The sequence below is a fragment of the Oncorhynchus nerka genome, unplaced genomic scaffold (assembly GCF_034236695.1).
Source record: "Oncorhynchus nerka isolate Pitt River unplaced genomic scaffold, Oner_Uvic_2.0 unplaced_scaffold_408, whole genome shotgun sequence".
NCBI lineage: Eukaryota > Metazoa > Chordata > Actinopteri > Salmoniformes > Salmonidae > Oncorhynchus > Oncorhynchus nerka.
Window position 1 is genome coordinate 358891 of NW_027040491.1, and position 17102 is coordinate 375992.

Sequence of the window (17102 nt, forward strand, 5' to 3'; positions counted from 1 at the left end):
GCCCCTGAGCCCAGTTAGGGTCAGGCCTCCTGGACCGCCCCTGAGCCCAGTTAGGGTCAGGCATCCTGGGACAGCCCCTGAGCCCAGTTAGGGTCAGACATCCTGGACAGCCCCTGAGCCAGTTAGGGTCAGACATCCTGGACTGCCCCTGAGCCCAGTTAGGGTCAGGCATCCTGGACCGCCCCTGAGCCCAGTTAGGGTCAGGCATCCTGGACCGCCCCTGAGCCCAGTTAGGGTCAGACATCCTGGACCGCCCCTGAGCCCAGTTAGGGTCAGACATCCTGGACTGCCCCTGAGCCCAGTTAGGGTCAGGCATCCTGGACCGCCCCTGAGCCCAGTTAGGGTCAGGCATCCTGGGACAGCCCTTTTCTGCCATTCCAAATAAAACCCCAACGTTGAGAAATTATCACCAGGCCATGTTTTTCTCCATTAGACGAAGACGAAGACCATTGCTGAATCTTTTAACCATACCACGTGGTTAAACTCTTAGACTATCAATACCGACAGAATAAGAACAAGTCTTTGATATTAATTACTAGTCTGCAGCTAGGAATTCAGTATCATTGAACGCGAAGAACGACAACCGCCGAAACATCCATTCTATAACAAATTAATGAATGTCGCTCTGAACTATCCCATCTAACCAAGACAGAGAGAGCGAGACAGACAAAACTCTCCAACAGAAACAAACTTTTCAACAGAGATCCCGAAGACACACTGAGCGTAAATATATATATTGATTGCAATTGTTCCCGAAGGAGTGAGCGTTCATGTGTAAAGGATTAACATTTCAATTGTTATAATTATCAACTGTGTGTTGTCTCATCTCAGTCGACCCCCACTTCCCCTTTTGGACACCAAGCCGCGATGCCGGTTTATCCCACTAGGGGCACATTCCCCTATCATTTCATGTAACCACATTTACCTTGTTTGTTTGTTTGTTTATGCATTTCTGTGAATTACTTAGTTAGTAATAAATAAATGATTTAAGACAATTAATGTATCGATGACTCATAGTGAAGACTGGGGTCGTGTAGATAACCAACAATTTACAGAATCATGATACAGCACTGCCTCTTACCTGTGACTGTATTCATGATACAACACTGCCTCTTATCTGTGACTGTGTTCATGATACAGCACTGCCTCTTACCTGTGACTCTATTCATGATACAACACTGCCTCTTATCTGTGACTGTATTCATGATACAGCACTGCCTCTTACCTGTATTCATGATACAGCACTGCCTCTTACCTGTGACTGTATTCATGATGCAGCACTGCCTCGTATCTGTGACTGTATTCATGATACAACACTGCCTCTTATCTGTGACTGTATTCATGATACAGCACTGCCTCTTATCTGTGACTGTATTCATGATACAACACTGCCTCTTACCTGTGACTGTATTCATGATACAACACTGCCTCTTATCTGTGACTGTATTCATGATACAACACTGCCTCTTACCTGTATTCATGATACAACACTGCCTCTTACCTGTATTCATGATACAACACTGCCTCTTACCTGTGACTGTATTCATGATACAACACTGCCTCTTAACTGTAACTGTATTCATGATACAGCACTGCCTCTTACCTGTATTCATGATACAGCACTGCCTCTTACCTGTGACTGTATTCATGATACAGCACTGCCTCTTACCTGTATTCATGATACAGCACTGCCTCTTACCTGTATTCATGATACAGCACTGCCTCCTGTATTCATGATACAGACTGCCTACCTGTATTCATGATACAGCACTGCCTCTTACCTGTGACTGTATTCATGATACATCACTGCCTCTTACCTGTGACTGTATTCATGATACAGCACTGCCTCTTACCTGTATTCATGATACAACACTGCCTCTTACCTGTGACTGTATTCATGATACAGCACTGCCTCTTATCTGTGACTGTATTCATGATACAACACTGCCTCTTACCTGTATTCATGATACAACACTGCCTCTTACCTGTGACTGTATTCATGATACAACACTGCCTCTTATCTGTGACTGTATTCATGATACAACACTGCCTCTTACCTGTGACTGTGTTCATGATACAGCACTGCCTCTTACCTGTGACTGTATTCATGATACAACACTGCCTCTTACCTGTATTCATGATACAACACTGCCTCTTACCTGTATTCATGATACAACACTGCCTCTTACCTGTATTCATGATACAGCACTGCCTCTTACCTGTATTCATGATACAGCACTGCCTCTTACCTGTGACTGTATTCATGATACATCACTGCCTCTTATCTGTGACTGTATTCATGATACAGCACTGCCTCTTACCTGTATTCATGATACAGCACTGCCTCTTACCTGTGACTGTATTCATGATACAGCACTGCCTCTTATCTGTGACTGTATTCATGATACAACACTGCCTCTTACCTGTATTCATGATACAGCACTGCCTCTTACCTGTATTCATGATACAGCACTGCCTCTTACCTGTGACTGTATTCATGATACAGCACTGCCTCTTACCTGTGACTGTATTCATGATACATCACTGCCTCTTACCTGTGACTGTATTCATGATACAGCACTGCCTCTTACCTGTATTCATGATACAGCACTGCCTCTTACCTGTGACTGTATTCATGATACATCACTGCCTCGTATCTGTGACTGTATTCATGATACAACACTGTCTCTTACCTGTATTCATGATACAGCACTGCCTCTTACCTGTATTCATGATACAACACTGCCTCTTACCTGTGACTGTATTCATGATACAACACTGCCTCTTATCTGTATTCATGATACAACACTGCCTCTTACCTGTATTCATGATACAGCACTGCCTCTTACCTGTATTCATGATACAACACTGCCTCTTACCTGTATTCATGATACAGCACTGCCTCTTACCTGTGACTGTATTCATGATACAACACTGCCTCTTACCTGTATTCATGATACAGCACTGCCTCTTACCTGTGACTGTATTCATGATACAGCACTGCCTCTTACCTGTATTCATGATACAGCACTGCCTCTTACCTGTATTCATGATACTGTATTGTATTCATGATACAGCACTGCCTCTTATCTGTATTCATGATACAGCACTGCCTCTTACCTGTGACTGTATTCATGATACAACACTGCCTCTTACCTGTATTCATGATACAGCACTGCCTCTTATCTGTGTTCATGATACAACACTGCCTCTTACCTGTGACTGTATTCATGATACAACACTGCCTCTTACCTGTGACTGTATTCATGTTGCAAATTAATCAAATTAATCCTTCTTTCACCAGAAGATAATAAATAGATTTTTGTCTGGACGTTAAGTTATTTTGGTCATGTTGCTTACAGACCCAGTCATTCATTACTTATTTTTTTTGGCAGAGTTGCTAGGGCCCGAGGGCCCTCATCGTCCGTTCTAAACTAAACGGTTGCTAAGCATCCTGGATAACATCAGCTAACTCACTCATGTCAAACATTGAACCTGGAATGAAAGCAAAACATTGTTTTCCGAATTCAGGAGGACAGGCAGATCAGCGAGTCTGAAATTAACCCCCACAGCTGTACTAAAACTAAATGCTGAGCTGGAAGCAAGGTATGCTAGTAGAGAGAAATACAAGAGACGAATCAGACAGAGACATTATATTCTAGTAGAGATAAATACAAGAGACGAATCAGACAGAGACATTATATTCTAGTAGAGATAAATACAAGAGACGACTCAGACAGAGACATTATATTCTAGTAGAGATAAATACAAGAGACGACTCAGACAGAGACATTATATTCTAGTAGAGATAAATACAAGAGACGATTCAGACAGAGACATTATATTCTAGTAGAGATAAATACAAGAGACGATTCAGACAGAGACATTATTTTTCTAGTAGAGAGAAATACAAGAGACGATTCAGACAGAGACATTATATTCTAGTAGAGATAAATACAAGAGACGATTCAGACAGAGACATTATATTCTAGTAGAGATAAATACAAGAGACAATTCAGACAGAGACATTATATTCTAGTAGAGATAAATACAAGAGACGATTCAGACAGAGATATTATATTCTAGTAGAGATAAATACAAGAGACGATTCAGACAGAGACATTATATTCTAGTAGAGATAAATACAAGAGACGATTCAGACAGAGACATTATTTTTCTAGTAGAGAGAAATACAAGAGACGATTCAGACAGAGACATTATATTCTAGTAGAGAGAAATACAAGAGACGATTCAGACAGAGACATTATATTCTAGTAGAGATAAATACAAGAGACGACTCAGACAGAGACATTATATTCTAGTAGAGATAAATACAAGAGACAATTATTTTTCAGTAGAGAGAAATACAGAGACATTATATTCTAGTAGAGATAAATACAGAGACATTTATATTCTAGTAGAGATAAATACAAAGACGATTCAGACAGAGACATTATATTCTAGTAGAGATAAATACAAGAGACGATTCAGACAGAGACATTATATTCTAGTAGAGATAAATACAAGAGACGACTCAGACAGAGACATTATATTCTAGTAGAGATAAATACAAGAGACGATTCAGACAGAGACATTATATTCTAGTAGAGATAAATACAAGAGACGATTCAGACAGAGACATTATTTTTCTAGTAGAGATAAATACAAGAGACAATTCAGACAGAGACATTATTTTTCTAGTAGAGAGAAATACAAGAGACGATTCAGACAGAGACATTATATTCTAGTAGAGATAAATACAAGAGACAATTCAGACAGAGACATTATATTCTAGTAGAGATAAATACAAGAGACGATTCAGACAGAGACATTATATTCTAGTAGAGATAAATACAAGAGACGATTCAGACAGAGACATTATATTCTAGTAGAGATAAATACAAGAGACGATTCAGACAGAGACATTATTTTTCTGGTAGAGAGAAATACAAGAGACGATTCAGACAGAGACATTATATTCTAGTAGAGAGAAATACAAGAGACGATTCAGACAGAGACATTATATTCTAGTAGAGATAAATACAAGAGACGCCTCAGACAGAGACATTATATTCTAGTAGAGATAAATACAAGAGACAATTCAGACAGAGACATTATTTTTCTAGTAGAGAGAAATACAAGAGACGATTCAGACAGAGACATTATATTCTAGTAGAGATAAATACAAGAGACGACTCAGACAGAGACATTATATTCTAGTAGAGATAAATACAAGAGACGATTCAGACAGAGACATTATATTCTAGTAGAGATAAATACAAGAGACGATTCAGACAGAGACATTATATTCTAGTAGAGAGAAATACAAGAGACGACTCAGACAGAGACATTATATTCTAGTAGAGATAAATACAAGAGACGATTCAGACAGAGATATTATATTCTAGTAGAGATAAATACAAGAGACGACTCAGACAGAGACATTATATTCTAGTAGAGAGAAATACAAGAGAAGATTCAGACAGAGATATTATATTCTAGTAGAGATAAATACAAGAGACGATTCAGACAGAGACATTATTTTTCTAGTAGAGATAAATACAAGAGACAATTCAGACAGAGACATTATTTTTCTAGTAGAGAGAAATACAAGAGACGACTCAGACAGAGACATTATATTCTAGTAGAGATAAATACAAGAGACGATTCAGACAGAGACATTATATTCTAGTAGAGATAAATACAAGAGACGATTCAGACAGAGATATTATATTCTAGTAGAGAGAAATACAAGAGACGACTCAGACAGAGACATTATATTCTAGTAGAGATAAATACAAGAGACGATTCAGACAGAGACATTATATTCTAGTAGAGATAAATACAAGAGACGATTCAGACAGAGACATTATATTCTAGTAGAGATAAATACAAGAGACAATTCAGACAGAGATATTATATTCTAGTAGAGAGAAATACAATACAAGAGACGACTCAGACAGAGACATTATATTCTAGTAGAGATAAATACAAGAGACGATTCAGACAGAGACATTATATTCTAGTAGAGATAAATACAAGAGACGATTCAGACAGAGACATTATATTCTAGTAGAGATAAATACAAGAGACGATTCAGACAGAGACATTATATTCTAGTAGAGATAAATACAAGAGACGACTCAGACAGAGACATTATATTCTAGTAGAGATAAATACAAGAGACAATTCAGACAGAGACATTATTTTTCTAGTAGAGAGAAATACAAGAGACGATTCAGACAGAGACATTATATTCTAGTAGAGATAAATACAAGAGACAATTCAGACAGAGACATTATTTTTCTAGTAGAGATAAATACAAGAGACAATTCAGACAGAGACATTATTTTTCTAGTAGAGATAAATACAAGAGACGACTCAGACAGAGACATTATATTCTAGTAGAGATAAATACAAGAGACGATTCAGACAGAGACATTATATTCTAGTAGAGATAAATACAGAGACATTCAGACAGAGACATTATATTCTAGTAGAGATAAATACAAGAGACGATTCAGACAGAGACATTATATTCTAGTAGAGATAAATACAAGAGACGACTCAGACAGAGACATTATATTCTAGTAGAGATAAATACAAGAGACAATTCAGACAGAGACATTATTTTTCTAGTAGAGAGAAATACAAGAGACGATTCAGACAGAGACATTATATTCTAGTAGAGATAAATACAAGAGACAATTCAGACAGAGACATTATTTTTCTAGTAGAGATAAATACAAGAGACAATTCAGACAGAGACATTATTTTTCTAGTAGAGATAAATACAAGAGACGACTCAGACAGAGACATTATATTCTAGTAGAGATAAATACAAGAGACGACTCAGACAGAGACATTATATTCTAGTAGAGATAAATACAAGAGACGATTCAGACAGAGACATTATATTCTAGTAGAGAGAAATACAAGAGACGATTCAGACAGAGACATTATATTCTAGTAGAGAGAAATACAAGAGACGATTCAGACAGAGACATTATATTCTAGTAGAGAGAAATACAAGAGACGATTCAGACAGAGACATTATATTCTAGTAGAGAGAAATACAAGAGACGATTCAGACAGAGACATTATTTTTCTAGTAGAGAGAAATACAAGAGACGATTCAGACAGAGACATTATATTCTAGTAGAGATAAATACAAGAGACGATTCAGACAGAGACATTATTTTTCTAGTAGAGATAAATACAAGAGACAATTCAGACAGAGACATTATTTTTCTAGTAGAGATAAATACAAGAGACGACTCAGACAGAGACATTATATTCTAGTAGAGATAAATACAAGAGACGACTCAGACAGAGACATTATATTCTAGTAGAGATAAATACAAGAGACGATTCAGACAGAGACATTATATTCTAGTAGAGAGAAATACAAGAGACGATTCAGACAGAGACATTATATTCTAGTAGAGAGAAATACAAGAGACGATTCAGACAGAGACATTATATTCTAGTAGAGAGAAATACAAGAGACGACTCAGACAGCAACAAGATACTCTGACGGAGACTCAGTGATAACTTGCAGAAGGACCTGTAACCAGGCAACAGGTGTGTCTGTGACGGCCAATACGGCACGGCTTGGAACGCTGCTCGTCCAATCGGCATCCGGGACAAAAAACAAACAGTTTTATGAATATATATTATAAACTGGGTGGGTTGAGCCCTTAATGCTGATTGGCTGACAGCTTTGGTATATCAGACCGTATACCACGATAAAATATGTATTTTTACTGCTCTAATTATACTACAAACAGCTGGTACCACTAATACACAGTAGAATACAGCATTATACTACAAACAGCTGGTACCACTAATACACAGTAGAATACAGCATTATACTACAAACACACAGTAGAATACAGCATTGTACTACAAACAGCTGGTACCACTAATACACAGTAGAATACAGCATTATACTACAAACAGCTGGTACCACTAATACACAGTAGAATACAGCATTATACTACAAACAGCTGGTACCACTAATACACAGTAGAATACAGCATTGTACTACAAACAGCTGGTACCACTAATACACAGTAGAATACAGCATTATACTACAAACACACAGTAGAATACAGCATTATACTACAAACAGCTGGTACCACTAATACACAGTAGAATACAGCATTATACTACAAACAGCTGGTACCACTAATACACAGTAGAATACAGCATTATACTACAAACACACAGTAGAATACAGCATTATACTACAGACACACAGTAGAATACAGCATTATACTACAAACACACAGTAGAATACAGCATTATACTACAAACAGCTGGTACCACTAATACACAGTAGAATACAGCATTATACTACAAACACACAGTAGAATACAGCATTATACTACAAACAGCTGGTACCACTACACAGTAGAATACAGCATTATACTACAAACACACAGTAGAATACAGCATTATACTACAAACAGCTGGTACCACTAATACACAGTAGAATACAGCATTATACTACAAACAGCTGGTACCACTAATACACAGTAGAATACAGCATTATACTACAAACAGCTGGTACCACTAATACACAGTAGAATACAGCATTATACTACAAACACACAGTAGAATACAGCATTATACTACAAACACACAGTAGAATACAGCATTATACTACAAACAGCTGGTACAACTAATACACAGTAGAATACAGCATTATACTACAAACACAAAGTAGAATACAGCATTATACTACAAACACACAGTAGAATACAGCATTATACTACAAACACACAGTAGAATACAGCATTATACTACAAACAGCTGGTACCACTAATACACAGTAGAATACAGCATTATACTACAAACACACAGTAGAATACAGCATTATACTACAAACAGCTGGTACCACTAATACACAGTAGAATACAGCATTATACTACAGACACACAGTAGAATACAGCATTATACTACAGACACACAGTAGAATACAGCATTATACTACAAACAGCTGGTACCACTAATACACAGTAGAATACAGCATTATACTACAGACACACAGTAGAATACAGCATTATACTACAAACAGCTGGTACCACTAATACACAGTAGAATACAGCATTATACTACAAACACACAGTAGAATACAGCATTATACTACAAACACACAGTAGAATACAGCATTATACTACAAACACACAGTAGAATACAGCATTATACTACAAACACACAGTAGAATACAGCATTATACTACAAACACACAGTAGAATACAGCATTATACTACAAACACACAGTAGAATACAGCATTGTACTACAAACACACAGTAGAATACAGCATTATACTACAAACACACAGTAGAATACAGCATTATACTACAAACAGCTGGTACCACTAATACACAGTAGAATACAGCATTATACTACAAACACACAGTAGAATACAGCATTATACTACAAACAGCTGGTACCACTAATACACAGTAGAATACAGCATTATACTACAAACAGCTGGTACCACTAATACACAGTAGAATACAGCATTGTACTACAAACAGCTGGTACCACTAATACACAGTAGAATACAGCATTATACTACAAACACACAGTAGAATACAGCATTGTACTACAAACACACAGTAGAATACAGCATTGTACTACAAACACACAGTAGAATACAGCATTATACTACAAACACACAGTAGAATACAGCATTATACTACAAACAGCTGGTACCACTAATACACAGTAGAATACAGCATTATACTACAAACAGCTGGTACCACTAATACACAGTAGAATACAGCATTATACTACAAACAGCTGGTACCACTAATACACAGTAGAATACAGCATTATACTACAAACACACAGTAGAATACAGCATTATACTACAAACAGCTGGTACCACTAATACACAGTAGAATACAGCATTATACTACAAACAGCTGGTACCACTAATACACAGTAGAATACAGCATTATACTACAAACACACAGTAGAATACAGCATTATACTACAAACAGCTGGTACCACTAATACACAGTAGAATACAGCATTATACTACAAACAGCTGGTACCACTAATACACAGTAGAATACAGCATTATACTACAAACACACAGTAGAATACAGCATTGTACTACAAACACACAGTAGAATACAGTATTATACTACAAACACACAGTAGAATACAGCATTGTACTACAAACACACAGTAGAATACAGCATTATACTACAAACAGCTGGTACCACTAATACACAGTAGAATACAGCATTATACTACAAACAGCTGGTACCACTAATACACAGTAGAATACAGCATTATACTACAAACAGCTGGTACCACTAATACACAGTAGAATACAGCATTATACTACAAACAGCTGGTACCACTAATACACAGTAGAATACAGCATTATACTACAAACACACAGTAGAATACAGCATTATACTACAAACACACAGTAGAATACAGCATTATACTACAAACACACAGTAGAATACAGCATTATACTACAAACAGCTGGTACCACTAATACACAGTAGAATACAGCATTATACTACAAACACACAGTAGAATACAGCATTATACTACAAACAGCTGGTACCACTAATACACAGTAGAATACAGCATTATACTACAAACAGCTGGTACCACTAATACACAGTAGAATACAGCATTATACTACAATCAGCTGGTACCAGAAATACACAGTAGAATACAGCATTATACTACAAACACACAGTAGAATACAGCATTGTACTACAAACACACAGTAGAATAGAGTATTATACTACAAACACACAGTAGAATACAGCATTGTACTACAAACACACAGTAGAATACAGCATTATACTACAAACACACAGTAGAATACAGCATTATACTACAAACAGCTGGTACCACTAATACACAGTAGAATACAGCATTATACTACAAACACACAGTAGAATACAGCATTATACTACAAACAGCTGGTACCACTAATACACAGTAGAATACAGCATTATACTACAAACACACAGTAGAATACAGCATTATACTACAAACAGCTGGTACCACTAATACACAGTAGAATACAGCATTATACTACAGACACACAGTAGAATACAGCATTGTACTACAAACACACAGTAGAATACAGTATTATACTACAAACACACAGTAGAATACAGCATTGTACTACAAACACACAGTAGAATACAGCATTATACTACAAACACACAGTAGAATACAGCATTATACTACACTACAAACAGCTGGTACCACTAATACACAGTAGAATACAGCATTATACTACAAACAGCTGGTACCACTAATACACAGTAGAATACAGCATTATACTACAAACACACAGTAGAATACAGCATTATACTACAAACAGCTGGTACCACTAATACACAGTAGAATACAGCATTGTACTACAAACAGCTGGTACCACTAATACACAGTAGAATACAGCATTATACTACAAACACACAGTAGAATACAGCATTATACTACAAACAGCTGGTACCACTAATACACAGTAGAATACAGCATTGTACTACAAACACACAGTAGAATACAGCATTATACTACAAACAGCTGGTACCACTAATACACAGTAGAATACAGCATTATACTACAGACACACAGTAGAATACAGCATTGTACTACAAACACACAGTAGAATACAGTATTATACTACAAACACACAGTAGAATACAGCATTGTACTACAAACACACAGTAGAATACAGCATTATACTACAAACACACAGTAGAATACAACATTATACTACAAACAGCTGGTACCACTAATACACAGTAGAATACAGCATTATACTACAAACAGCTGGTACCACTAATACACAGTAGAATACAGCATTATACTACAAACACACAGTAGAATACAGCATTATACTACAAACAGCTGGTACCACTAATACACAGTAGAATACAGCATTGTACTACAAACAGCTGGTACCACTAATACACAGTAGAATACAGCATTATACTACAAACACACAGTAAATACAGTTATACTCAAACAGCTGTAATACACAGTTTTACAGCATTATACTACAAACACACAGTAGCATACATCATTTTTCATAAATGTTTTTTTTTTTCATAATAAAAGTCTCCCATGTTGTTTTTTCAATAATAAAAGTCTCCCTTGTTGTTTTTTCAATAATAAAAGTCTCCCTTGTTGTTTTTTCAATAATAAAAGTCTCCCTTGTTGTTTTTTCATAATAAAAGTCTCCCTGGTTGTTTTTTCAATAATAAAAGTCTCCCATGTTGTTTTTTCAATAATAAAAGTCTCCCTTGTTGTTTTTTCATAATAAAAGTCTCCCTGGTTGTTTTTTCAATAATAAAAGTCTCCCTGGTTGTTTTTTCAATAATAAAAGTCTCCCATGTTGTTTTTTCAATAATAAAAGTCTCCCATGTTGTTTTTTTCATAATAAAATCAATCATTTCCCCACTGCCACGTAGGGCTGCACGATACGGGCAAAACAATCTTGGACTTATTTTTAACCAAGTGTTGCACTTGCGATTTAGAGCAAAACGCTTTGGGTGAACTGTTGTAATCATGGAAATAGAAGGATTATTCTAATTATATAGTTAGAATATAACAATATATAAAAAAATAAAAAATATAATATATATAGGGCAGTTAGAATATAACACTATAAATACAGTCTTGTTTGACATAACAATTCATGAAAATGCCAGGGAGGAATTATTGTGACAGGGTAGGAACCAAAGTGTTGATAAGTGTTTCCTAGGGGACCCTATACTCTTTGGTAAATTGGCCACATGGAATGAGAGAGAGAGAGAAAGACTTGATCAATCCCCTCCTTCCCACCCCCCTCTCCTCTCCTCCCTCTCTTCCCCCCACTCCTCCCTCTCATCTCCTCTCCTCTCCTCTCCTCCCTCTCCTCTTTCCTCCCTCTCTTCCCCCCACTCCTCCCTCTCCTCTCCTCCCTCTCTTCCCCCCACTCCTCCCTCTCCTCTCCCTCCCTCTCTTCCCCTCCATCTTTCATTAGCAGAAAGCAACTCAGTCTAATCAGACATAGTAACCTAGAACACGGACGGGTTCAGAAGGCAGTGTTGAGTCTGTTATATAGTGAACCATCTGCTGAAGACATCTGCTCTACCAACCACTACTGTCTGTTATACCTATCTGTTAGTTAACTACTGGGACCTCGGTCTCTATCTATCTGTTAGTTAACTACTGGGACCTCGGTCTCTATCTATCTGTTAGTTAACTACTGGGACCTCAGCCTGCAGAGTCTCTATCTATCTGTTTAGTTAACTACTGGGACCTCAGCCTGCAGAGTCTCTATCTATCTGTTAGTTAACTACTGGGACCTCGGTCTCTATCTATCTGTTAGTTAACTACTGGGACCTCGGTCTCTATCTATCTGTCAGTTAACTACTGGGACCTCAGCCTGCAGTCTCTATCTATCTGTTAGTTAACTACTGGGACCTCAGCCTGCAGAGTCTCTATCTATCTGTTAGCTAACTACTGGGACCTCAGCCTGCAGAGTCTCTATCTATCTGTTAGCTAACTACTGGGACCTCAGCCTGCAGAGTCTCTATCTATCTGTTAGTTAACTACTGGGACCTCGGCCTGCAGAGTCTCTATCTATCTGTTAGTTAACTACTGGGACCTCGGTCTCTATCTATCTGTTAGTTAACTACTGGGACCTCAGCCTGCAGAGGCTCTATCTATCTGTTAGCTAACTACTGGGACCTCAGCCTGCAGAGTCTCTATCTATCTGTTAGTTAACTACTGGGACCTCGGTCTCTATCTATCTGTTAGTTAACTACTGGGACCTCGGCCTGCAGAGTCTCTATCTATCTGTTAGTTAACTACTGGGACCTCAGCCTGCAGAGTCTCTATCTATCTGTTAGTTAACTACTGGGACCTCGGTCTCTATCTATCTGTTAGTTAACTACTGGGACCTCGGGCTCTATCTATCTGTCAGTTAACTACTGGGACCTCGGCCTGCAGAGTCTCTATCTATCTGTTAGTTAACTACTGGGACCTCAGCCTGCAGAGTCTCTATCTATCTGTTAGTTAACTACTGGGACCTCTGTCTCTATCTATCTGTTAGTTAACTACTGGGACCTCGGTCTCTATCTATCTGTTAGTTAACTACTGGGACCTCGGCCTGCAGAGTCTCTATCTATCTGTTAGTTAACTACTGGGACCTCGGTCTCTATCTATCTGTTAGTTAACTACTGGGACCTCGGCCTGCAGAGTCTCTATCTATCTGTTAGTTAACTACTGGGACCTCGGCCTGCAGAGTCTCTATCTATCTGTTAGTTAACTACTGGGACCTCAGCCTGCAGAGTCTCTATCTATCTGTTAGTTAACTACTGGGACCTCAGCCTGCAGAGTCTCTATCTATCTGTTAGTTAACTACTGGGACCTCGGTCTCTATCTATCTGTTAGTTAACTACTGGGACCTCGGTCTCTATCTATCTGTTAGTTAACTACTGGGACCTCTGTCTCTATCTATCTGTTAGTTAACCACTGGGACCTCGGTCTCTATCTATCTGTTAGCTAACTACTGGGACCTCAGCCTGCAGAGTCTCTATCTATCTGTTAGTTAACTACTGGGACCTCTGTCTCTATCTATCTGTTAGTTAACTACTGGGACCTCGGTCTCTATCTATCTGTTAGTTAACTACTGGGACCTCGGCCTGCAGAGTCTCTATCTATCTGTTAGTTAACTACTGGGACCTCGGTCTCTATCTATCTGTTAGTTAACTACTGGGACCTCGGCCTGCAGAGTCTCTATCTATCTGTTAGTTAACTACTGGGACCTCGGCCTGCAGAGTCTCTATCTATCTGTTAGTTAACTACTGGGACCTCAGCCTGCAGAGTCTCTATCTATCTGTTAGTTAACTACTGGGACCTCAGCCTGCAGAGTCTCTATCTATCTGTTAGTTAACTACTGGGACCTCGGTCTCTATCTATCTGTTAGTTAACTACTGGGACCTCGGTCTCTATCTATCTGTTAGTTAACCACTGGGACCTCGGTCTCTATCTATCTGTTAGCTAACTACTGGGACCTCAGCCTGCAGAGTCTCTATCTATCTGTTAGCTAACTACTGGGACCTCAGCCTGCAGAGTCTCTATCTATCTGTTAGCTAACTACTGGGACCTCAGCCTGCAGAGTCTCTATCTATCTGTTAGTTAACTACTGGGACCTCAGCCTGCAGAGTCTCTATCTATCTGTTAGTTAACTACTGGGACCTCTGTCTCTATCTATCTGTTAGTTAACTACTGGGACCTCGGTCTCTATCTATCTGTTAGTTAACTACTGGGACCTCGGCCTGCAGAGTCTCTATCTATCTGTTAGTTAACTACTGGGACCTCAACCTGCAGAGTCTCTATCTATCTGTTAGCTAACTACTGGGACCTCAGCCTGCAGAGTCTCTATCTATCTGTTAGTTAACTACTGGGACCTCAGCCTGCAGAGTCTCTATCTATCTGTTAGTTAACTACTGGGACCACGGTCTCTATCTATCTGTTAGTTAACTACTGGGACCTCAGCCTGCAGTCTCTATCTATCTGTTAGTTAACTACTGGGACCTCAGCCTGCAGAGTCTCTATCTATCTGTTAGTTAACTACTGGGACCTCGGTCTCTATCTATCTGTTAGTTAACTACTGGGACCTCGGTCTCTATCTATCTGTCAGTTAACTACTGGGACCTCAGCCTGCAGTCTCTATCTATCTGTTAGTTAACTACTGGGACCTCAGCCTGCAGAGTCTCTATCTATCTGTTAGTTAACTACTGGGACCTCAGTCTGCAGAGTCTCTATCTATCTGTTAGTTAACTACTGGGACCTCGGTCTCTATCTATCTGTTAGTTAACTACTGGGACCTCAGCCTGCAGTCTCTATCTATCTGTTAGTTAACTACTGGGACCTCAGCCTGCAGAGTCTCTATCTATCTGTTAGCTAACTACTGGGACCTCAGCCTGCAGAGTCTCTATCTATCTGTTAGTTAACTACTGGGACCTCAGCCTGCAGAGTCTCTATCTATCTGTTAGTTAACTACTGGGACCTCAGCCTGCAGAGTCTCTATCTATCTGTTAGTTAACTACTGGGACCTCGGTCTCTATCTATCTGTTAGTTAACTACTGGGACCTCAGCCTGCAGAGTCTCTATCTATCTGTTAGTTAACTACTGGGACCTCAGCCTGCAGAGTCTCTATCTATCTGTTAGTTAACTACTGGGACCTCAGCTCTATCTATCTGTTAGTTAACTACTGGGACCTCGTCTCTATCTATCTGTTAGTTAACTACTGGGACCTCAGCCTGCAGAGTCTCTATCTATCTGTTAGTTAACTACTGGGACCTCGGTCTCTATCTATCTGTTAGTTAACTACTGGGACCTCGGTCTCTATCTATCTGTCAGTTAACTACTGGGACCTCGGCCTGCAGAGTCTCTATCTATCTGTTAGTTAACTACTGGGACCTCAGCCTGCAGAGTCTCTATCTATCTGTTAATTAACTACTGGGACCTCGGCCTGCAGAGTCTCTATCTATCTATGTAGTGTGTTTCATGTGTAGAGTTTTAAATGATGCAATATCAAATCCCTCTGTACGAAAGTGAACACAGTATTACAGACAGACAGACAGACAGACAGACAGACAGACACAGACAGACAGACAGACAGACAGACAGACAGACAGACAGACAGACAGACAGACAGACAGACAGACAGACAGACAGACAGATTGTTGACGAGGTGTTTTCAAGGACAGAGTACTCTCGCTTCCTCTTTTCATCTTTCATATCTCTGTTATACGTCTCTCCATCTCTCTGTTATACGTCTCTCCATATCTCTGTTATACGTCTCTCCATCTCTCTGTTATACGTCTCTCCATCTCTCTGTTATACGTCTCTCCATCTCTCTGTTATACGTCTCTCCATCTCTCTGTTATACGTCTCTCCATCTCTCTGTTATACGTCTCTCCATCTCTCTGTTATACGTCTCTCCATCTCTCTGTTATACGTCTCTCCATCTCTCTGTTATACGTCTCTCCATCTCTCTGTTATACGTCTCTCCATCTCTCTGTTATACGTCTCTCCATCTCTCTGT